We start from the raw sequence: 25,541 nt of genomic DNA on the forward strand, positions 1-25,541 counted from the left end.
TTGGGAGAGAAACTATAATTCTGTGCTGGGAAATGGGAGAAGAGGGAAGCCTAATTTCTTGGCTACATTTACCCAGAGTGGTACTTCTTTTTCTATGGTTATTTTTCCTTTGTCATGTTCTCTTATATTTATATTTATTTATATTTATCCATTTTTCATTAATTGGGTTGAATAGGGATTTGCTTATTTTAATGATTTTTTAATAAAGCACTGACTTACATTTTCTTATTCTTCCTAAGGCTTTTTGTTTTTACTCATTACTTTCTGCTGTTTTTTCCTCTTATTATAACATTTTTTCCATTTTCCTTCAGCATAGTTTTTTAATATTTTTACTTGAATATTTAATACATTACTTTTCATTCATGGATTTTTATTGACTTAAGTAATTAATGCTGTGAGTTTTCCTATAATGTCTTTTAAATATTATTTTATAAATTCTAGGATGTACTGATTTATATTATTATTGTTTTTTAAATTATTCTTAAAACTTCAACGTGTTTTTCTACTTTGGCCAAGAATTTATTTATTTCAGTGTAGAAAAGACTTTCTGATATTTTACCTTGTTATTAAGGTCTAGTTTTCTTGCAGTGTGATGAGAGATTGTTGTTAGTATTAATCTTGATTTATGAAGCTTATTAAGTTTGCCTTTGCAAGCTAATATATGATCAGTTTTCACAAATGTCCTATGTATATTTTTGAAAACGTGTGTTCATTATTCTCTAGTGCCAATTTCAATATATTATGAGATATACATTGCTACTTATGTTACATATTCTATATCCTCATTTATTTTTGTCTACTTCCCTTATTGGATTGAGAATAGTGTGTGAAAGACTACTAATACTATATATTTCCACTTACTTATTCTTGCATCTCCTGTGATTTCTACTTTTGGAATGAAGTTGCTATGGGATTTTCTGCATAGATGTCTCATTTGATGAATTAGCCAGATAGTGTATTTTATATTCTTGCTTATATAGTTAGCTGTTTTACTCCTTTTTTTAAAAATCCATTTTCAGTGTTTTTTATCTTATTCCCTCAAGTAGGGACCAAAGAATGACACTACATTTGTGTATTCTGTTTTAGGGTTTCCCTAATTAAGGACTAAAATAAATATATATCTATTATTCAATTTGTGCTTTGATTATACTAAAATAATTTCCACAGAAGAGTATGTTATATCTGTCTGGTAATGTCTACACTTAAAATAAGCTCCAAATATTATAGTATTAGTTATTATATGTTTAAACAACTGAACTGTTTGCTAATATAGCCAATTTGACCAACTGTCCAGATAAACCCAAACAATGAGTTTGTTACATCAAAATGCATTGCAAATACGTTTGCTCAGGACTCAAAAGGCACAGACACTGCCAAATTCATTCAGTGCAGAGACTAAAATGAACTTCTGATCTTACTCTTTGAAATATGGGCATTCCACTATAATTACCATCAAAATCATGGCAATAGTTAGATTGACACTTCAAAAGAAATACCTCTAGTTTCTAAAACACTATGCAACAAGCACTTTAAACATAGTGTTTAAACAGAAATCTTGATAGAAAGATTCTCTGCCTCTTGTATTTTAAAGTTAGTTTTTAAAAATTGACTTTTTGGAAGAAACTGAGGTGTCTGACTTTTTAAGCAAAAGATGCAGAGGCAAAAAAAAAGTCACTTTACTTTTATAGATTAAAAAAATTAAACAGTATAAACAACTAACAGATGTTCTGTTGAACATAGTATCAAGGAAAATATCAGGAGATTGTAAGCAGGAAAGACTATATATTGGCTTAGTGTGTTTGTTTTTATAAAACTACATTATTTATGTTCAAGTGTCAACACCTACACAACATGGTTCACTAGAATCACAATATATTTACTAAATGCCACTGGTGATTTTATGAGTACTTTTCTTTATTATTTGGGTTCATTCATACAGGTCATTCATATTAGCAGTCAGAATGTCAGAGTGAACTCATTAAATCTACCACTTATGTAATAACTTGCATTTCTCTGAGTGTCTGTGATAGAGTACTGTCAAGTGTTTTTTCAAGATCCCACTTGTAAATAATCATATTTTTCCTCACAAAATATCTATGTCAAGAATGAATTTTCCTTTCTTATATATGATTTTTATTAATATTCTGTTAAATTAATTTTCATTATTTGATTTACTACCACTTTTTCTTTTTTAAAAAAATATATATTATTTACTTATTGGAGAGAGAGAGTATGAGCAGGAAAGGGGGCAAAGGAAGAAGGAGAAGCAGACTCCCCACTGAGCAGGGAGCCCAATGTGGGGCTGGAACCCAGGACCCGGAGATCATGACCTGAGCAAATGCAGATGCTTAACCAACGGAGCCACCTAGGATCCCCTACCACCATTTTTTCAATCCAACATCTTCTGAACAGGATTAAGTTCAATACCAATGAATTTTTCCTAAATGGTGAGAATGTAGTACCCATACTTAATGCAATAAAGGCTGATGGTTCATCAGGTTATGGTTATAACAACAGCATTTTAAATAATTTGTAATGTAGATTGATGATCATAATAGATCAAGTAGAAAATTATAAGGGACAAGTAAGAGGTAGAAAATAATACTGAGTTGAAGAATATTGAAGAATAAAGATCCTAGTAAAGGTGAAAACATTTCAGCATAAATGAGGAAATGGGATACATGAAATCTTCAATTAAATCCAAACCATCAAATGAACCCATAGTATATTCCAAGTACTTTACAGTAGAGGGATAAAGATCTCTCTCTGTTTTCATTCAACATGTTACTATCACTGTTATTTTTAAGAAACTGCTATATGCTTAGAACCATGCTGGACATAGGCACTGATGAGGCAATGAGGAGCCCACCCTGGCATAACTCATGCATTTGCAGAGCTTACAGTCTGGTTGAGAAGACAAACATTAAACAAAACAGTCACACAAATAGATGTAAAAAAATGACAACAGTGTTAAGAGAGAAAAAGTATGTAATGTAATAAAAAGTAATAAATAAAAAGTATGTAATGCCCAGCGTGCATACAACAGGAGGGTCTGGATTAGTTTGAGTGCAGTAGGACTCAAGGAGAAGATTTCCCTAAGAAAATTTCAACAGAGCAGAGATCTTAATTTTGGCAAGGTTGAGGTAGAGTGTTCTACGTGGTAAGAATAGCATATACAAAGTTCCTCCGGCTAAAGCGAGGAGAATATTGACTACATATAAGTGGCTAAATACAGGCTCAAAGTGGTTAACTGACAGTCTAAGTTAACATGGTCAAAGGGGCAGGTGAAGCAGGAACTTAAAGTCCAGGTTAAGTAATTTACCTCTGTCTTGACTCTGTGTGGGAGTCAGCTTACACTGACTCTCCATGGTGGATTGTTCACATCTTTTGCCAACTCTTCACTCAACGATGTCATATTGCAGGCTTGAAATTGGCTACTATAGGAGTAACCTATGGGAATTTGGAACTCTACAAATTAGGGGTTTTTATCCTCCCCAAATCTTCCCTGCCAACTGATTGCCAAACACTTAACAGCATAACACTGCCTCCATCTTTCTCATAATAATGATAACAAACAAACAAACAAACAAGCAAAAACCTTGCAATCTTTTGAAATGGTGGCAGAGCTAAGGATGTGGGACAGGATCAAATTCATGTTTTGAAAAAGAAAAAGTACTCTGGATGCAGGTTGGAGAATGGACTGAAATGGAGATGTAGGTTCAGAGAAAACCAGTATAAAGCTCTTAGCAGTCTAGCACAAAGTTGGGGGTGGTGATAGGGTTAGAATTAGAAGAGATTTTCAACATTGTCTTATTTTCTGATTAAATCTAGAAAGCTCCAAATGACAGTGGGCACACACAAGGGTGATGATTTTATGGTTTGAAAAGGTGAATTAGAGTAATTTGAAGTGAGTAGATGAAATATGTACGTGATGTTGGGTGAGTTTTCAATACAAGAGCTCATGTTAAACACCAAACTGTCAGATGCTTGAATGGAAATGAAGTAGGTTAAATAGACTCTGAAATTTCCAATAAAAATACAATTCTGTAGGATGATATCAGTAGGGATAGAGAGTTGGATAAGTAAATATCATGGACTTCAAAATTGAAGTAGTGGTTAAATTATGCTAAAGATGTGGAAGCAGGAAACAAAGAGAATGCTGCTTTTCTCTTAATCTATGGAAGTTTTAGAGCAGTTGGAAAAGAAGAGGTGCCATTAAGAAGAAAATGAAAGGGGGGAAATCCTCAGTTCAGACAAAATGTGCATTGGAAGAAAAATATTGAGGGTATCTCCATGGCAGCTAAGTCCCAGCCAGATTCTCCATTTTACTTTGAAGCAAATCCTTTCAGAATCTGTCCAGTGCTTGGCACATTGAGGCCTGGGAAAAGGGACAGCCATTATTGAAAATTGGCTGAAAGGATATGCAGGTGGAGGGAAGAGAGACAAATGAGCAGCTGGAAAACACTAATGAAATGTTTGTAATGAGATGGTGGCTAAAACTCAAGAAATACTGTCCTACATTTCCCCAGATAGTAACTCCAAGAATAAAAAGTGATTACTTTTACTTCTTTTACCATTCCAAGCATTTCTTGCTAGAAGTTCCTTCTATAAACATATCTAACTTGCAGTACTCAGGAATTTTGGTAGAAACTTACCTTAGTATTTGCTTTGGCAGAGTAAAAGATGACACTTGCCATAAGTTAGCAGAGCATTCAGTGTCCTTAGAGTTGGAGATGATATCTGCCCAGTTAACAGAGCATGTGATTCTTACTCTGTTAGAAACACATTTGGGGGCATTTTCCTCTAACTCAGCACATACATCTCTGATTCTGATAAATGAGAATGTTTCTTCAATCATCTAGTTGGGTACTAATTTTTAGTTCAGAAATGTTTCAGACGTTTTAAGATCAAATCACAGAACATAATTGATGTGAATTAAAAAATTGTATTTTTTTAAAGTATGGCTACCCAAAGTCACAAACTATTTAGTTAATATATTTTATAATGTTATACTTGACTCACAAAGTTATCCAGAAATGCAATTTACCATGCATAGACTATAATCATTCTTCCTTTTTAAATATCATGTGTGTATGTATATGTATATATATATGTTTATATATAGACTACAGAAATTTGTGTGTATGTATGAATGTATGTGTGTGTATTTATATATATAGATATATATAAAAATAAAAAATATATATTTTTATGTGTACATATTTATATATAAATATATATAAAATATATATTTTATTGTGTATTTATGTGGAAATATATATGGAGAGAGAGAGAGGACGAGACCTTGACTTTTTTACATTAAAGTCTGCTATGGTTGCCTTAACAAAAGGGAAAACAACTATAATAGACATTTTAAGTATGAGCTATTTCAAAACATCAAGGAAGGTTTACTCCCATGAGTCTTCTAGAAGAATCTTCCTCAGTATATTGCAATACTGTGAAAATTTGAGGATCTTGCAGGAGAATATTTTTGTTTTTTAATTTTTTATTCTTTTTTTCTCTAATAACTATATTGCTTAGTTACTAAAGGGACATTATTAAAGTTTGCTAAACTTGATTAATCTAAATTATTTCTACCTTCCAGGGGTGAATATGAACAAGCCTTTATCTCCCTTCAGATACCTGGCAAATACAAACACAAAATGTTCAATCATGACATAAAATTTCTAACACTTTTCTTTTTTATGAACAAGATTTTTAAATCTGGACAAATAACAGTTGATTTAGAAGAGGGAAACGTCTTGAACATCGATATATTGTGTTTAATAATATTGAATACCAGTTTTGTTTTGTTTTATTTTGTTTTATTGAACACTGTTTTTACTAGATTTCTCTATACATTTTTTCTACTGACATAGATTTTATCCACACATGATGGAGACTTTTCAAGAACATGTCCCTGAAGTATTAAGATGTTACTATAATGTAAAATTACTAGAGTGATTCTTTTTGACAAGATGGTTATATGGTTAATTATTTTTAGCCTTTTTGTTTGATAGTTTTTTCTATAATAAACACTTCTTATTTAATAAACTTTATTAAGTAATAGAATAATTTGACAAATCAGTTAAAATGCCAACTGAAGTTCTTCATGCTGTTTTCTAGAACCACACTTAGTAAGTATACAACTTGTTTCCCATAGCCTTAATTTAAATAAAGTCAGCAGTTATGTAGCTCTTATGTTTTAGTCTTAGTTCTGGCTCAGATATCCATAAACCTTTTATTTTTATTTTTTTTTTATTTTAAAGATTGTATTTATTTAACAGAGAGAGAGAGAGAGATCACAAGTAGGCAGAGAGGCAGGCGGTGGGGGGGAAGCAGGCTCCCTGCTGAACAGAGACCCCCGATGGGGGTGTCGATCCCAGGACCCTGAGACCATGACCTGAGCCGAAGGCAGAGCCACCCAGGTGCCCCCACAAACCTTTTAATCCTAGCATGTGCAAGTGTTTATCAGCCATTCTTAATCATAATATCACCCTGGGGATGTATTAAAATTTAAATTCTTGAGCCATACCATACATTAAAAAATAGTATGTCCAAGAGAAGGCTTCATTTTCAATAATCTTTATAATTAAACTAATTTTAAAATACAAACTTTCAGGATGACCCAGACCACAAACCAATACTGGTTTTCATATATAGTATTTAGAGATCAATATTTTAAGCTTTCTAGACATACAGTGAGTATAATGGGATTTAGACTCAAATAGTCCCTTATTCAGAAACTGGCTTTGCTATTTGCCCTTAGAAAAAATAGCAGCCTTTCCAAGCCTGTGGATTAAATAGGATTCTATATAGGAGGGACTTACCTTGATCCACATTAAGTACTATAATGAAAACTACTTCCAGCATGGTAATAATTTCCTTTCTGTGTCTTAGATATGTGCATATTATTACTTAAATTTTAAATATTGAAATATAATATTAAAAGCATATAATTCAGTGCTTTGTAAGAGGGGTAATAATGAAGGTAATAATTAAGGAAGACTGGAATTCAAAATTTATGCTTCTTTATTTCACTTTAGTCATACCAAACAGCCCATTGCTTACTTTGTTTAGTTATTTTTATTTAAAAAGGAATAAAAATCTAATGCTTATATTTAAGATAACCTAAGCCAACTCTCCTGTCCTGCTTTAGGATCCTCTTAGTCCTTTTGCTGCTGCTGCTGCTGCTGCTGCTGCTGCTGCTGCTGCTGCTTCTTGTTTAAATATAGCTGATGCACAATGTTACATTAGTGCAGGTGAACAACATAGTGATTCATCTTCTTTATATGGTATGCTAATGTTTCTGTGTAATGTCACTTAGAAGATGTTTTTCTGAGGTTTGAAATCATACTTTGGAATTAATAGCAGAACCCGGCAAACTCTGATGAGACATGTTCAACCCTAACAATAATTTCAAGAATGTTTGTGTACAGAATTATCTGCCACTGTGGTTTATAATCCTTGCGTGTTTATTTTTCTAGAAACTGGGACTAACCTTGGAATTCTTGTGTTCTGAACCATTTTTTCCCTCAAAGTTATCAAAGTTTAAGAAATCTCAGGCATGGAGCTTCAGATCTGAGTATCAGTACAGGCTTGGTGTTGGCCACATCTTACTTTTGCATGTGTCACAATAAGACATCTCTGGCTAGTGACCAAATAAATGTTTGCATCTAAACATTACTACCCATTCCTTCTCATCCCCTTTTGTGCAAAAGAGCCACTTGAGTCTTTTGCATATTATCCCATCCTTTCTAGTCTGAGATCTTCTATCTATCTCCTTAATTTAATTCATTTCCAGGAAATGGTGTGTTTTGTCTGATACCTGGCACCTACACTAGTTTTTCTTTTACCCTTATTACCTTCCTTAATTGTCTTCTCTGTGAGGTTTGTAATTGCTGGGTCCAGCTTTCTCTTTATCTGTTCTACTGCCTAGTCATAGGATGTTTCTTGTTGTAAGGGAAGATGAATGTATATCCAAGTCACTCAGGAACTTTTATGCAGGTGTAAGAAACTTATGTCAAAGCGGCCACAAGATTGTTTAATAGGAGACGGACGAATGTAACTCCATGTTTACTGCTAGAAACCAAAGCTTTGTGTGAAATCTTGAATTTTGAATTTATTGGGGGCGTGGTAGGAAAGCTGTCCCTATCTGTTCTTTCCCTGATTCCCTCCCCTCCTTTCTGAACTGCAGGAGACTGAGCCACCTGGGGCTTTAGTGACTCCATCTCTGGGGAGTGTTTATTTGATGGTTGATTTTGCTGTGCCAGATAATTCCTTCCCCACTTGCTATTGTTTTGTAACACACATGCTGACCCTTTTCCCTTCTCTCTTTACCCTGGGAAAATACAATGAATAAATAAAAACTTATTGGTACTGAAAAAAAAAATACCTACTGTATCTAATATTAAAAAAAAAAAAGACAACAAGCCACAACACTGTGCAACATGGATAAGAATTGTGTTTTCCTATTAATTTTATAGTCATTCATCTTTGGCCTAATATATTCCAAGTAATTCTGGGCAAGAGGATACAGAACTGAGTAATTTCAACAAAGTCTGTATTCTCAAGGTGTTTACCAAGTTCTAATAATTTTGAAAAGCAATGAGATAGAGTCAGATGCACCTCAAATTGAGAGTTAGGATACCAGGGGCAAATGATAACTTTACCATTCTGTCTCTTAACCAATGTGGCAACATTTGATGGCCAATATTCCTCTCTCCTAATATTCCTATATTCCTAATCCTATGTATTCACTTTCTTTTAGCCTATATAATAATGCATTTTAAAATTACTTGAGTATTTCGGGGCGCCTGGGTGGCTCAGTGGGTTAAGCCGCTGCCTTCGGCTCAGGTCATGATCTCAGGGTCCTGGGATCGAGCCCCGCATTGGGCTCTCTGCTCAGCAGGGAGCCTGCTTCCTCCTCTCTCTCTGCCTGCCTCTCTGCCTGCTTGTGCTCTCTCTCTGTCAAATAAATAAATAAAAAATCTTTAAAAAAATAAATAAAATAAAATTACTTGAGTATTTTATTGCCTTCTTGCATTATTTTATAAAAATTAATATAAACCACAGACATAAAATTGCTGCTTCTATGATAAAAAGTATTTGAGAGAAAGATGGAAATCATTAAGTAATTTTAAAGTCTCCAACTTTGTTATTTTAAAAATAAAAATATATCACCAATGATTCTAACAGTTTTTAGCATAAGAAATATTGCAGAGATCTTTAAAATTAAGAAATTAAACAGTTATTTAAAATGAAAAGTTCACAAGCCCATTAAGCATTGCATTTGGGAAAGAAGAAATTTATTTCTAAGACCTTTATTAGTTGAGTAAAACTGGTGTTTAAATTTCTTTTACTTTCAGCACACTATTTATATGAAATATAAATTCAGCCTCATTGTCTCTTACTGATTATCTTCCTCATTCGATTGCAAAAGACTTCATCAGCCAGGTCTTCTGATTGTTGTATCAAATTAATTTCTTTCAAATAAGTGTCACTTCAGGCAAGCTGAGGAGTAGAAATTTCATTTTATTGTTTATAATTCAATCCTATAATATGTTTGCAAAAATGATTTATATATTGTGTAATTCTTGGGAAAACACATTTTACACTATCATTAAATATTTTATAGTTCTCTGGGAGCATTCCTGACCCCAACCCATAACATACATCTCTCTCTTGCTTTTTTACATTTCCCTTCAGACATGTTTTCTTTATAGACTGAAAATCCTGGCAATACAAACAAGGCATGTTATAAAAAGTTTCAAGTGTTATACATATATTGGCTGTTATTAAGTAGCTTTTAAATTAAGAACAAACAAAAAGAAATAAAACCTAATGCAGACCATTTAGATAATGTTCTGGACTTGTGTCTGATGTCAAACTGTTTATATCAGTATCTTCGGTAATTATCTGACAAAATGCGCTACTCTTGGGGAATATAAACATTTCTTCCTGTTTAGTATTCCTGTAAATGTATTTTGTATAATTTTGTGTATATAAAATCAGCCAAGCACAATGGAATATATTCCAATGTAGCATGAACCTAAATGTTACCTCATTTTACACAGAAATGAATCCTTTCCCTTTTCCACCCCCTTAGAGAAATTGTCACATTGTGATGAAAAGATCTAAATGTTTCTTCCCTGCAGTTGAGATCAGGGAGAAGATAACTATTCTGATCACTGCTGGTTCCAGCCCACTTCCCTCACCACCACACATTCAGACTCACAGGACTGAAGTGATGCTGGGAACTTCTGCCCACAGCCCACCTGCACCCTCCCTCCCTCACACATTAGCGTGTGTGGGCCCAAGCCATTTGAGTCATAAAAAGGGAGACAAATACATGGTCTGCAAGTCTTGTTCCATTATTTGTCCTTGGGGATTGTCTATCTCCTTGTGCAAAGGGAAAATCCTGTAGTGTGTGCAGTTACTTCCACCTTGTTCTGTCCTCCACCTCACTTCCTTAGGGCTGTAGGGGATTATTTCAGTTTGGACCAGCATAGCTCTCACATCACAATGGCTCAGAAGGATGAGAAAAGGTCTCCATCCCCCTGCTTTGCCTGTTGGCTTGTGCCTCTGTTGACTTAATGCCTCATAAGGTTAAATGTGCAAGTTTACATTAAACACAAGACCTCAGTTTTTCTGCTTTTCAACAATGTTTTCTTGAGTGGACCTAAGCCCAAGAAGATGTTTCTATATTCATCATGAAGGGCTGTGTTATATCTCCAAATATAAATTCATATATTAAATATTGATATGCTGGGTGAAGTGAGTTCAGTGGTGAAAACTGAAAACCTGCATCCTCGTTGCTTCCTTATGGCAACTAAGATCAGAGACCCTACATCAACACTTCTCTACTATTTGTTCTAGGAAATTTTTGCCCAAGAACATAAGGCTGTAAGTCAGTAAATACTTTTGTTAGTCTTAGGAACTCCCCCAAATTCTATTAATTCGAACAGTAGATTGTTAAACCAGTTTACTTAGGAGAGTAGCTTATACGTCTGGGTAGAGCTCTTCTTGAGACAGCTCTACTGAGCTAATTTACTTGCTTATCAAACAGCTGTTTATTCATTGAAACTATGTCTTCACTGTGTCCATCAGTTGATAAACTGTTATAATACAGTGTTTGGCCAATGCCAATGCTAATGCCAGTGAAATTGAATATGGAAAGACTCAGCTTAAACTATTACCACCCAACACTCTAAACCCTATCATTACCCACCCTTAATCTCCCCTTCTGAGCAAATACTAACACTCTGTCAAGGGGGTGGGGGGAGTGTTCCCTTACTGCAGAAATAAACTAGACCTTGCTTGATCAACAGATTATTCTGGTTGGTATTGGTGAGGAAATCAGTACATTAATTTTCTAGATCATGTGAATTTGGTAGTATAAGCAACTATCCTTAAGCTAGTCCTAAATAATAACAGTTAGCTGATTTTTGACATTCTAAAATTTAAATCTCAATTTTGAAGAATCCAGGAAAAAGATAAATGATAACCCTATACATATGACCCTACTCCAAGCCAGATCTCTCAGGCTGGTTTATGTGATCATAGACTTATCTTGTCTTTCTAGAGCAGATAAGGGGAAGAAAAAATATATATATAGATAGATGTATGTATATATTTATATATTTATGTATAATATACATACATATATTTATGTATATATTTTCCCATATTTTCCCATATATATATATGAACTTAGATAAGATTTTATAAAAGTGTTTTCTAAATGTTAGTGAAGCCTAACTGAAACAGAATAAGTATAGGCAATGTGTGAAAACAAAGCTGCTATTTTGCATTGAGGGAAATCTTGCCAATAGATGGAAAATGACTCCTAGACATCCTTTCTTGACCTAGGATTTTTTTTTTCATGTACAGCTCATGAACATGGGCCATTCATTGGATTAATTGAATTAGCAGCTCTAACTCATATTCTAAACTTTATCTCCAATAGATTTTGAAGATGGTTTGACAGTTTGATAGTTTATTTGTATCAGCCTGAGGTTCTTTACATAGATTCTGATATTATAAAACAAATGCCACAGCAAAATCAATTTCTCCCTTAATATCTCAGCTCTTTGAGTATTCTATTTCTTGTACTGTCCTAGAGACTTATTGTTTAGTGTTTCCCTGGGTAATAAAAATGCATTTTTACTGTGTGTGTGTGTGTGTGTGTGTGTGCGTGGGCGTGGGCGTGCATGGACTCTCTAACAGGCTAGAATCCTGTGCTTTCCAAATATAAAATATCTGTATTAGGGGTGCTCTTGTGAATGATATGAGAAGCAGCTTGTTTGTTTGTTTGTTTGTTTAATTTTATTTTCAAATATTCCCTTATGTTAAGTAAGCTGTGGTCTCATGCTCTGTTTTATCTTAAAAAAAAAAAAGTTTTCCTTATGTCTTTTTTGAGTAATTTTCCTTGCCAAAAAAAGTAAATATTTTTATTTATTTTTTAATCTTCTCTGGAAAACTAAAATGATCAGAGTGTGGAGACTCAAACAAAATACATGATTAACTTTGTATCACCATTGATTTAATTATCTAATAAATTACTAGAAATATTTGGACTTCTTAATGAGTTTTACATATCGATCAGTTTACATAAGTACTGTTTTGTTGTTTTGCTAGAATAATGTTGTGGTCTCAGAGTCTGTTGCTAGGAATTCACAGTTTCTACCATCTGCTTCTGTCTTCTGCATATAAAAACAATCACGTCTGGTTGTGTGAGTATGTGTGAGCGTGTGCATGCATGTGTGTGCCTCCGTCTCTGTGTATGTGTGTCTGTCTGTGTTTAATTCTAGAGGATGGGGGGAATCTATTCCAAATCTTTATAAATCGATGCTTAGCATTTGAAATGAAAAAGTTCACAATAATTTTCACACATATGCACTACCATTTTATTAAATGTATTCTGAAATGTTATTCAAAAGAATAGTAAGCATTGGGACTTCATTTCTTTTTCCACTTGTTAATTAAAATTTGGAACTTTAGTCCCTATATAAGGTAGTATGTTTCTTCTAGGATTGCCCTTTAAAAAAAACAACTAAATAAACCCCAGTATTCCTAGGCATCCGTAAAGAGGCTTATTCTGTTCTCCCCACAGTTGTTGTCTTATGATTCCAGCTTTCTTCTTAGTTCAGTTTGAGATCATGTCCTGATATTTTGTCATTGCTGTTATCCTTCTGTCATGATAGGTTATCTTTAAATACCTAAATTATTTCCCTCCTGTGATCTCTCCTATATCTCAGGAGCTAGAAGCCTGGTAATTCTGTATCTCAGGATCCCTGAGGGAAAGGTTCTAGGTTCCATATTACCAGTGAGAGACATTCAGGAGAATTCTAGCAAGTAGGGGAGAAGTAGAAGGAGTGACTGTGGCATGAAGCAGCAGCAGGTGTAGGAATTTACAGACCATAAACAAGAGATTTCCCCAGCACATTCTGATTTCCTGAATCAGTTTCTCTGGCCTTCACTCTGGCAGGCCTTCCTATTTCTTCATACTTAATGTTTTCATCCATTTAGAACTCTGCATAGTTTTGTTTTTCTGAGGGACCCCAAATGCTACAAATGTTCCTGGAGAGGCAAATTTTGCCATCTATAGTGATTTCATTATCCAAACAATTGACATACCTTGGCCTTGATTTCTGCTGAATAATCAGAGGCAAGTCTAAGACTATATCAAACATTCTGCTGAACTGGGCAATTAAAAAAAATTTTTTTTAATCCAATGGCATCTAAGTAAAATTCTGCCATATATTTTTTTTTCATGTAGAACTTTACATATACATTTAAGTATTGTTATGGAATATGAAACACTTTTTTGTTATAGAATATTAAAACAAAATTGAACAAAAATTAAAAATTCAATAGAGCTATCAGGAATATATCTTAGAGTTTAGTCCACAAGTAGATTCTGTTGCATTTATAACTGATGATAAATTAATGAACAGTGAAAATCCTTCCTGTTTTTTTCCTTTTACACAATGGTATTACTAGAGTAATTGTGCCTGCAGTTTGCTTAATGTTCATATTAAGCATTATTTTGTTCAAATTTTTTTCAATTTGTGGAGAAGAAATTAAAAATAGAAGAACTAATTAACACTTACTATTGGGCACCTCCATTTGTCACAGGTCCTGTGTTTCACATATCTTTAAATGTTTAATCTAGATAAATGACTTACATAGACAGCTGCTATCATCTGATTTCACAAATACAGAAACAGATTAAAATAGATAACTGATTTTCTCCATGTCAAAAAGCTAATTGGAATTAGAACCAGTATTTGAGCCAAGTTCTGTCTACTCTTTAACATGCCTTCCTTCTACTATGACAATATGCTCTCTCCTATGGTTTTATATGATATTTTGCCATAGAGTTTGGAAAGAATGATTAATATGTTAATTGGTCTGTTATAATCTCTGGATTCTTAAGTACAAAATATTACTCTAATCTTGGACAGAGAATATTTATTATAATTGTTTTTAAATTCAGGCAGGAAAATGAAAATATCTAGTCTTTAGTTCCTAAATCCTGAATTCCTCCAGAATAGGATATGAAGTCACTGGGTTATATGACTGAGAAAATTAGTGAAGATGCATGTATACTCAGAGCCATGGGATTTCATGATTGCATAATAACTACATAGCTGATACCCTGAGGGTTAAGTGGCACTAGTCACCTTAATCATAAAGAGTGCAGTAGACAAGGTACTTCTACTGGGAAATTCACAGCCTTCTAAGTCCTACATTAGGGACTCAAGGTACATTAGGATTCATTCTACCCAGAGGCTAAAGAGATGGATATTAAAGAATAGGCTTGAGGGGTGTCTGGGTGGCTCAGTCAGTTAAGCATCTGTCTTAGGCTCAGGTCATCATCCTAAGGTCCTGGGGTGGAGACCCATGTCAGGCTCTCTGCTCCACAAGGGGTCTGCATCTCCCTCTACCCACACCCCATGCTCTCTCTCTCTTGCTATCTCAAATAAATCTTAAAAAAAAAAAATAGGCTTGAGAGGAGGCAGATTCTTTAATCAGGAAGGAGTTCTGGAGAAATGTATGTGTGTGTATATATATAAATGAATGAGTTATTTATAAACAGACTTGGGATGAGAGCAATCGTAGTGTATTCTTGACTTTCTTTTCATCTATTTCTCAGTCATATGATAAATTTATTCCAGGTAGGTGAATAAATACCAGATGATTTCTCTGAGATTCCTGACAAATCATTTTATTTCACTTGGACTCAGTTTTTCTGTGAACTGAGAGAATTAAAATGTATGGTGTCTAAGTTTCTCCCAGTTATAAAAATTCTGTGGCTTTATGGTTATGTTAAAAAAATTATATCATTGTATGTCTTCCCTTTTGGACTAAGTATAAAGATGTGGGAAAAAAGACTATTTATTTGTTTGTTTTCCTGAGTAGTCATGTTTTACATATAGTAGGAACACAATGCCTGTATTTTGGAATTGAATCGAATTTCATTTTCTTGGAAACTAAGTTTAATTTGAAATCCATTCCATTCATTGAAGCCTGGGCTGTGAGCCAGAGAACTGGGCGAGCCTCTTCCTATTATCCTATCTGTGTTTCCTGCTCTCTCTCTCTCTGCCATACACACACGCAGGTACACACACACACACACACACACACCCCTCCAAGAGCCCTCTCTAGTTTCCTCATCCCCATATCTTATTCAAAGACCTTAATTATGTCACACTGGATAGAGGTATCATTCTCCTAAAATATTCTTTATTCCAAAATTTCTTGCTCCATTTTGTCCCATCAGTCAAAACTTCCAAGCAAATTTACTGAAGAAGTGAAGGGGAATAATCTCATTCGATAAATCAACTCTGTGCAATGAGTGAAAACCCTTTAATCTCTAGAATGTATTTAATTATGGAAATAAACCTTGTTAACCTCAGTAATGTGAACCTGAGATTGGTGACAACCCTACTATATAACAAAATAAGCTGACAAATGTCCTGAAATATAGTAAAAATTGGAGGATAATCTGGGTGCCTAGGTTCAGAGTTGGCTTCGGTAATAAGATCCTATCCCCATCTCACTTCCATCTTCTTCCCTCTTCAGTCTGAATCCACAAACTCTAAAAATGCCCTAAGTTTGACAGTGCGTTTCAAACTCAAAGTAAGCATTGTGTTAGGATGGCATCACCTGGCTGGGGATGATGTTTTTAAGTAATTATTTTTATGATTCATATACTTATGAGTGTGGAGAGCTTCTGTTTTTAGGAGTATCTCTGTAGAACACAACTATGCAAAGAGGAGGGTTTTTTTGAATGCTTATTCACACTTCAAAGCAGCCAATTTCTGTGTTATTTCATATTTTTAAAAAAAGTTATTTATCAGGATAAAAGATTGATAATATGAAAATATAAGCATTACCATTCTGTGAAATAAAACTAAATGATTTTGAAGTTCAAAAATGTTTTAACTGTAAGCAAAATCTACTTAGATAGATGGCAGCATAAAAAAAACCTAAAACATTAGACATTTGCAACCTAAAATATTAAAAAATCACATATGGGACACATAGGTGGCTCATTCAGTATCTACCTTCTGCTCAGATCATGATCCCAGGGTCCTGAGACCCAGTCCTGTATCAGGCTCCCTGCTCAGTAGGGTGTCTGCTTCTCTCTTTCTCTCTGCCCCTCCCCACTCATGCTCACTCTTTCTCTCTCTCTTGCACTCTCTCCTCACACAAATAAAATATTTTAAAATTTTTTTCCAAAATAAATAAATAAAAATGAAAATCACATATAAAGTAAAATGAGATTTAAATATACTAAGGATGGCATATGGAACACTTCAAGTGCTGAAGATAAATGAAACATTTTATATGTTGTGCTATTTTACTGGATACAAACCAAAATGCAATATTATGAATTATTTTTAAAGTCTGTGAATGAATCATCTGCCTTTAGGATGAAACCATGATTGTCTGGTGATTTTGCTAAATTTTAATAGTGTATTTGTTTTGTTTCATTTTTGTTTTTGTATTTGAGAAAGAATTTTTTCAGTATTGACTAAATTCACATCCCTGATATGAGGAAGTAGAGATGCAACATGGGGGTATAAGGGGGTAGGAGAAGAATAAATGAAACAAGATGGGATTGGGAGGGAGACAAACCATAAGTGACTCTTAATCTCACAAAACAAACTGAGGGTTGCTGGGGGGAGGGGGGTTGGGAGGAGGGGGGTGGGGGTTATGGACATTGGGGAGGGTATGTGCTATGGTGAGTGCTGTGAAGTGTGTAAACCTGGCGATTCACAGACCTGTACCCCTGGAGATAAAAATATATGTTTATAAAAAATTAAAAATAAATTTTAAAAAACGGTAATATGAGCCATTGGAAAGATCACTGAGGTTCAAATCGTGAACATAGTTTGCAAGTCAATACCTCCCCACTAAAAATCAGGATGACTTTAATAAGTTACTTAAACTTTCTATACCTCAATTTTCTTTCCTATAAAATAAGAAAATCAGTCTAAATGATTTATAAAAGCTCTATTGGAACAAAATGTCATTGATCAACATCACTTTAAGATGACTCAAGAGAACAACTTATTTGACAGTAGATCTGGACACTAAATATTGGAACATCTTTCAAGGAAAGAATAGTGATTCAGAGCTCAGACTTTAAATTTTAATCCATTTTTTAACTCTCTTTGTGGGGCTTTAGATAGTCAAACTTCAAGATAAATAAATTTAAATGAATTCGAAATATTTTCAACAACCCCAACTTTTTGAACAAGTGGAAATTAGAATTACCTGGGAAGTTTGTTAGAAATACAGACTGAGTCTTGAAGCCCAGCCCAAGAGTCTGATCTGGTAAGTCTTTTGAGAGGCCAAGGCATTTTAACAGTTATCCTCAGATATTCTGACCCAGATAGCAAACGGACACCACTTTGACAAACATTCTTCTAAACCATTGTTAGAGCAGCATCTGTATAAATTCATAATGGGAAAACAATGAATGATCATGGAACCATTACTAATACTAATCTTGTTTTAATTTCTGGTTCAATGCCAATCTCCAAAAACTATAATGACTCATGATGAGTCCAGGGAAGAAAAATGGTAGCTACCATTTCTGAACTTATCTCTCTACCCTTACCTAATATATATTTGACAAGAAACATTCTTCTGATTTATGGATTCTTAATTTTATTTCACCCAGTTTCTGACTCCACCTGTGTAATAAACAAAAGCCTTGTTTTTTTAAATTCTTTGTGAGAAAAAAGAATCAGTGTTTGGGGAATAAATCCCAGATCTAGGCTAAGGGATATAAAAATATGTCTGTAGAATATGAATTGGGACTTTAAAAAAAATTTATGTATTTGAGAGAGAGACAGAGATAGCAAGAAGAGAGCGTAAGTGGGGAGGAGAGAGAGAAGCAGGCTTCCACTGAGCAGGGAGCCTGACATAGGGCTCAATCCCAGGACCCTGGGATCTAACCTGAGCCAAAGGCAGACACTCAACAGACTGAGCCACCCAGGCATCCCTGTGTTGATACTTTTGTCTGCATTCAAAATTGTCACTTTTTTTTTTTTATTTGGGTAGTAGCACTCATTAATGACAATTGCAGAATAAGCTCGAGGAGGTTTCCTAACAGGAAAGTGGTAGACATAGTAAACAGTTTAAGCCAAACAGAAGTATTTCAGATCTACTTTATTGAGTATTCTAGCAATGGGAAACATTGAAAGACAGGTAGGCAGAATTTTACATTGGTTGTCTAAAATGCCCTCCCCTTGATGTGCATAAATGTTTAGACTGCTATTCAATCCAACACTCATCTAGATGCTGCTATGAAGAGATTTTGAAAATGTCATTAAGTTTTCAAACCAACTGACCTTAAAACAGAGAGATTATCCTGGGTAAGTCTGAAGTAATCAGGTGAGCCTTTAAAAGGAAATGTGAGACTTAACATTGAAGATGGAGGTAGCCACATGGCAAGGAATGCAGATAGGCTCTTGGAGCTGAAAGCAGCCCCTAGCTCATCATCGATAAGGAAATGAGCACTTTAGTTCTACAACTGTGAGAAACTGAGTAATGCCAGCCACCTGACTGCTTTAAAACACTCTTCCTTGGCCAAGCCTTCAGATGAAAATCCAGTCACACCAAACCCAGACTTCTGACCTATAGAACTTTGAACTAAAAAAGTTGTGTTGTTTGAAGTTGCTAACTTGTGGTCTTTTGTTACAGAAGCAACAGCGCATTCATACAATTGAGGAGTTGTTCAATGTTAAATCACATTATCCATTAAGGATTGCAAATTCATGATAAACTCCCAGGTCACAAGTTTGATATTTCATTGTGATTTTAGTGATAACTATCTTTCACCACCTTCTAACTTTTTGAAAATGTATAACTTGCCTGAAAATAGCTATGTTAAATGTATTAAAATGAATAGTTAATTAACTGAATTGGCCTATCATCTGGCCTTATTGTTATTAACCACTGTCACTTATATATGTAAGATCTTATTTAACATTTATAACAACATTGTGAAAAAAGTATTATTCCTATTACACATAAGAGGAAACTGAAATTCAGCAAGGATAAGTGAATTGTGTTCCACAGTCTTGCAACAAGTTAATGAAAGAATTTGGATTCAGAATATATCTTTTGATTCTAATTTCAAGACACTCTGTACTTTTCTACAGCTATGGCACACCCCAGCTATTTCAGAGCTGGAATTGTGAAGCTCTTTTATGGACTTGTTTAAGATGAAATGATTGATGTGTAATGTATGAGCCTCTTTACTGTATGCTCTGGAAATTTAAAAAAGAAACTCTGAACTCAGTTTATATTCATTGATATTCTTGGGATTAGAACAGAAGCTTGTTAGCAAAGAAATTTAAGTGAGATTATTTTTTGTAGCTTCTTACCTTATTCTGATCTCATTTGCTGAACTCACCCCTAACCCTTAGAAACACAACACAGACAACAGTCGACCATCCTAATTTTCTTCACCTTTATTGCTTCGAAAATTACCATCATTTGCACCAAAACAGTAGATGGAAATTCTAGTCACTGAGCACATCTCAACTAGTTTCTTTTTTTTTTTTTCCAAGATTTTATTTGACAGAGAGAGATCACAAGTAGACAGAGAGGCAGGCAGAGAAAGAGAGGGTGGGGGGGGAAGCAGGCTCCCTGCTGAGCAGAGAGCCCGATGCGGGACTTGATCCCAGGACCCTGAGATCATGACCTGAGCCAAAGGCAGCAGCTTAACCCACTGAGCCACCCAGGTGCCCCTCTCAACTAGTTTCTAACTAAACCTCACAGCAGTTAAGTATGTGGACATCGGACAGCATGGATAACCAAAGTTTGAATGTGAGCTCTGAAGTTTACTAGCTACAGAAACTTTAGCAGTTTAGTTAAAATTCTCTCTCCTTCATTTTTCTTCCCTGTGAGTGGGATGACAATATATCTATTGGCTAAGGTTATTATGAGTATTAAAATATTTAGTACATATAATACACTCAGAAAGTTGCATATACACAGTAAGTACTAGATATGTGTTAACCATTGTATTATTATTACTATTATTATTATCTAGCACTTAGGGGAAAGCTTAATTACTTATTTATATATTTAATGTGCTGATTTTTTCAGTGCTCTCCAGAATTTGAAATAAAAATCTGTTGAGGAGGTAATAATAATTCTCATACTGTGATTTTAATAAACCATTGAGAATTACCCTCTAAATGGAGATCATCTCATTTCAACCTCAGATCACCTTGTGAGGTATGTTACATATGTAAAGTTGAATTTAATTTACAAAGCTCTTCTTAAAGGATCAGGTTTGTTATAATTCATATTGTGGTTCATGATGTTATGGGACAAAATTTCCTGATTCTTTGGATTCAACTATATATTTTATGTAGACCAATCTATGTTAGCAAAGTACATAGACACAAGGATGCCTCTACATTGTACCTTGTAAGTAAAGTGAAAGAGATCTAAGTATCCTTTCAAATAGCTGGAAAATTATCAGCATCCAATCTGATGTTGTCTGAATTCTGAATTTCCAGTCTTCTGATTTCTTTTTTTTTTTTTTAAGATTTTATTTATTTATTTGACAGAGAGAGATCACAAATAGGCAGGGAGGCAGGCAGAGAGAGAGGAGGAAGCAGGCTCCCTGCTGAGCAGAGAGCCCCATATGGGGCTCAATCCCAGGACCCAAGCCGACAGGACCCGAGCCGAAGGCAGAGGCTTTAACCCACTGAGCCACCCAGGCGCCCCCCAGTCTCCTAATTTCTAAAAGGTGTATTCACAGATGTGATTCATCTTATTAGCTATATTTTAGAATACATCATTGTCAAGATTTTCTGGACTTGGATTCCCTAGGTCATCCTGACTCTCTGTTTCTTTCTGTCCTGAATCTTTGTCAGTGGGGATAAAAAAAAAGTTTGGTAAAGAGAAGAAAAGAGAAAAGAAAAGTCTTTTGATAGTGAAAGGTTTAAAATGGATTAAAAGATTTTTATTGGAATGTCTATTCATTAAGTGCATTAGGGGAAGGCACTGAAAAAAAAATCGATGTTTGACTTTTACTTTAACCTTAAAATGTCATTAAATTCCACACATGAAAAGGTTGATGCAAAAACCATTTTTACTTAATTGACAACACTTCCATTCTCTGTAGCATTTTGTTAAAGAAAGGGAGCCTATGTAAAAGGTGTATGATAGGTCAGACTGCAACTTGAAATATTTAGTGTTTAGGTAGGAGGTCTTTATGAGTGCAGACAGATTTAATAATTAATTTTTCCACTTTTTCCATGTAACTCATCATTGTTTTTTTCAGGGGCATTCAGATGAATACTTTTTATAGATTAAGCTGCATAATTTATGTTTGGGCATTATGACACTGTCCAGCCACTAATGGTTATTCAGTTACCTTTCACCTGTTTTCACCATGGTGCTAACCTGGGAGAAGTAATGATTTTGTCTTGTATTATTTTTGTTATTAATATGCCTCCTTGTCATAGTTATTAATAATGCAGAAGAAGTTGGCTTGTGGACAGAACATTAATTCAATTAGTCACATTTGCATACTTAGCAAAGGATATAACTTAATCCTTACAGCTGTGAAAAAATAAATCCTACTTTTAGAGGTGTCTATTAAAAAAGAATCCAATACTCTATTTCCCGTCAATGTTATGTGACTTCTGCTAAGTAAATAGGCATTAAGTTCAAGCTTTGTCTTAACCGCACTAGTTCCTAAGGTGATTTTTAATTTTCAGTTGGGCATTTAAAAATCTAACTCCAATAGATTTTGTTGGCAACATACTGCAAGGATACGTTTACATTCTAAAAATATACTTCTCTATTTTTGTTCGAATGTCAGAAGATAGACTATGATACCAAGTTCCCTTTTAGATGTGCTAAAAAGCTAAATTTTGCCATTTACCAAATCTACAAATATCCTGTGAAATTGCGGTTGGCATTTGTAACAGCAGTTTTCTGCTTGCCAATTTCATGAGCACGTAAGACATTTCATACCATACAAGAATGCATGGATTAAAATCAGACCCAGGGCTCCAAAATCTATGATACTTCCTGGGGGTAGGGAAAAACTGACATGGAAAATGGGAGAAAAAAAAAAATCATGGGCTTTGCAATCAGGAAGTTGTGGTTTCAAAACCCCGCCCTACCAATTCCTATTTTTGTAAAACTTGCCAAGGTATTTAGTCTCTCTGAATCTTAGTTTTCTCCACTGTAAAAGGGTATAAATGTCCTCAGAATTAGTGAAGATTTTAAGAATGATTTCACAAACGGTATAAGATGGAATATATACAATAAAACTCCAAGTGGTAAACAGCATATACTCAGTGAAGGTAGATTTTCATGTATTCCCTAGTCATCAAATTAAAATGGAAAATTATGTTACATTAAAAAGATATACTGTTAGACAAGTAGATTAGAAAAGGAGTTGTTTTTTCAGTGTCAAATATGCATATGGTATAATTGACTTATGACATTGTATTAATCACAGATGTATAACATAATGATTCCATTTTTTATATATTGCCAAATGATCACCACGATAAGTAAAATTAACAATCATCACCATTCATAGTTAGAAAATATTTGTCTCTTGTGATGAGCATTTTTAAGATCTACTTCCTTAACAACTTCCAAATTTGCAATACAGTATCATTAACTATAGTCATCATGCTGCACATTATATCCCCATGACTTACTTATTTTATAACTGGAAGTTTGTACCCTTTGACAGGAAATTTTTGATGGCCGAGAAGAATGAAGATTACCAGGACCCCTGATAGGTCTGGGCTGGAGAGTTGAAGAAATCAGATTATCTGCAGAGTTTGAGAAAAGTAAAGAATAACTGAAAGGTATGCAAAGAATATTCTGACCATCTTTGGTTTTACCTATTATAAAATACCATTTATAAGCAAAAAGCATAAAACAAGGTCTCTTTTTTTTCTTAGGCCATAGTAAAAGAATCTCTCTGTAGAGTAAATTCATGGAAAAATAGAGGTTGCAGGTGTTGTATTATAGAAGGTTGGAGAAAGATAGCTATAATATCTAAAACAGAGAATTTCTTTCACCTCAAAATCTAACAACTCACTACAAGTAGGGAATAATAACATGGAAGCTCTCCAGCGATGAAAAACTATTAGCAGAGAGTGAGTGTCTACTTACATTTCTTTCCCTGCTAGATGGGACGTGCAAATATGCACTTACCTCATAAATCAATCCTAAACTTCTCTTTTCCTTTGACAGTACACACTGGGAAAATACAGTGGAAATGGGTTATTAATGAGTGTATCCTTTCTACTCTTTCAAGTTCTTCGCTGGCCCAACTTGCTTATTAGAAAATATTACTCTAGGCAGCTCAATATCTGGCTATGTCAGAAGAGTGTACAAAAATCATCTGATCCAAATTAATTGGAATAAATTGTTTAAACACACTAGAGACTTAGAAAGCTAATTATGGTAGGAAGCAGAAAAAGAGAGGGGGGAGAAAACTTAATTGAAATTCAGAGGTTGCCAATATATACCATAGGAGATGAACAGAAGAGGAGAGGTAGAGTAGCCTAGCTGTCACATTATATTACTTGGACAAAGAAATCAATTACATATTTAAAAACCAATAATCACTGAATTTCTTATACTCCATAATGCCAAATATTTTACTTTTCTAACCTGATTGTTTCACTTTTAAATTTGAAGTTTTGGCCAAATTGGAATTTGTTTTATTGAATATATTGTACTCATTTTAAAAGAGAAAATCACTTATTTTGCATGCTAGGTAAATGCAAAAACAAGCAAATGGACCCAGAAGCAATTTTTCATATTCTATTGCCAAGACACTGATAACATATGTTAACATAGGTTAAGAGAAATGTAAGAAACACATCAACCAAATTCAGTGAATACTTTTTAAAAGGAGGACAAGAGAAAAGCAGGGAGGACATAGAAGCTATTTATAGGCCAATCAGGAAAATGGAGGCACTTATTGTTCATGTGCGGCTATTAAAGAATTTATTTTGATTTCTGAGTAGGATGATGGTATTGTGATTATATTCCAAAAGTAGAATCTGTGTCTTAGAATGAAATGTATTGAATTTCACAGGAGCTGAAGGATGTTTGGAATTTGATTTAAAATAATCCTGTAGCAGGGACACCTGGGTGGCTCAGCTGGTTAAGTAGCTGACTCTTGATTTTGGCTCAGGTCATGAACCTTGGGTCCTGGGATCAAGCCCTGCATCAGGCTTCACGCTCTACAGTGAGTCTGCCTGTGGATTCTCTCTCCCTCTGCGCCTTTCCCTGCTCATGTGTTTTCTCTCTTTCTGTCTCTCTAAAATAAATACATAAAATGAAATAACAATCCAGCAACAGAAAGAACTGGATATAGAAGAAACAAAATTAGTAATGAATTAATAATTGTGGAATCTTGGCAATAATCATGAATATCAGATTGCTTTCTAAAAGAATTCTCATAGTTTACACCACCATCGGCTTCATTCATTTCAGAAAGCACATCTTTACTGGTATACAGTATTCTCATTTTTTCATACCTTCCTGAAATATTGGTGTTTTTAGTTTACCAACTCCCCAGCTTATCCATCATAGTCACTAACCATGCAAATGTCAGATTAGCAATCTTAGCCTTGGACTGGGGGAGGTAAGCGATGGGCGACAAAAGGAGTAAATTTGCCAAATCTATATTGTTGAAAAATAAACAGTAGAATTTGGTGGACAGCTGCTATAGCTCCATGAGATCTGAGTCCAAGATTTAAAACTATTACATGAAAGGCCTTCAACATACATTTGTAAAAATTGACAATTATATGATCTTACTATGTTTCAGTCTTGGACTTTGCAATTAGTGATGTATAAGGTGAGAAAGAGCAAAGTGATAGCTGCATCTTTTATTTTTCAGGACATCCTCTTTCTATATTCAACAATGTATAATCAAATTCCTCAGCTGTTTCATATACTATTTGGCCTTATCTGATGTTGGGAAGCTAGTAAATTGCGTGATATGCTAA

General features: G+C 34.4%; 1 long non-coding RNA gene across 2 annotated transcripts in view; it reads right to left on the reverse strand.

Annotated features, from left to right (window-relative positions):
- Nucleotides 1-9,214: 9,214 nt before the first annotated feature.
- LOC125110038 (uncharacterized) overlaps nt 9,215-25,541 on the reverse strand; it is a 48,143-nt gene continuing 31,816 nt past the window's right edge. Inside the window, exons 3-5 of one of the 2 annotated variants that reach the window (XR_007130424.1) lie at nt 23,251-23,342; nt 13,639-13,698; nt 9,215-9,513 (exon numbers count right to left, since the gene is read on the reverse strand). This is a non-coding gene — a long non-coding RNA (uncharacterized LOC125110038). The remainder of the gene's footprint in view (nt 9,514-13,638; nt 13,699-23,250; nt 23,343-25,541) is intronic. The other variant, XR_007130423.1, reaches the window with a different exon arrangement.

Source organism: Lutra lutra, chromosome 9, assembly GCF_902655055.1.
Source record: "Lutra lutra chromosome 9, mLutLut1.2, whole genome shotgun sequence".
NCBI classification, from domain to species: domain Eukaryota; kingdom Metazoa; phylum Chordata; class Mammalia; order Carnivora; family Mustelidae; genus Lutra; species Lutra lutra.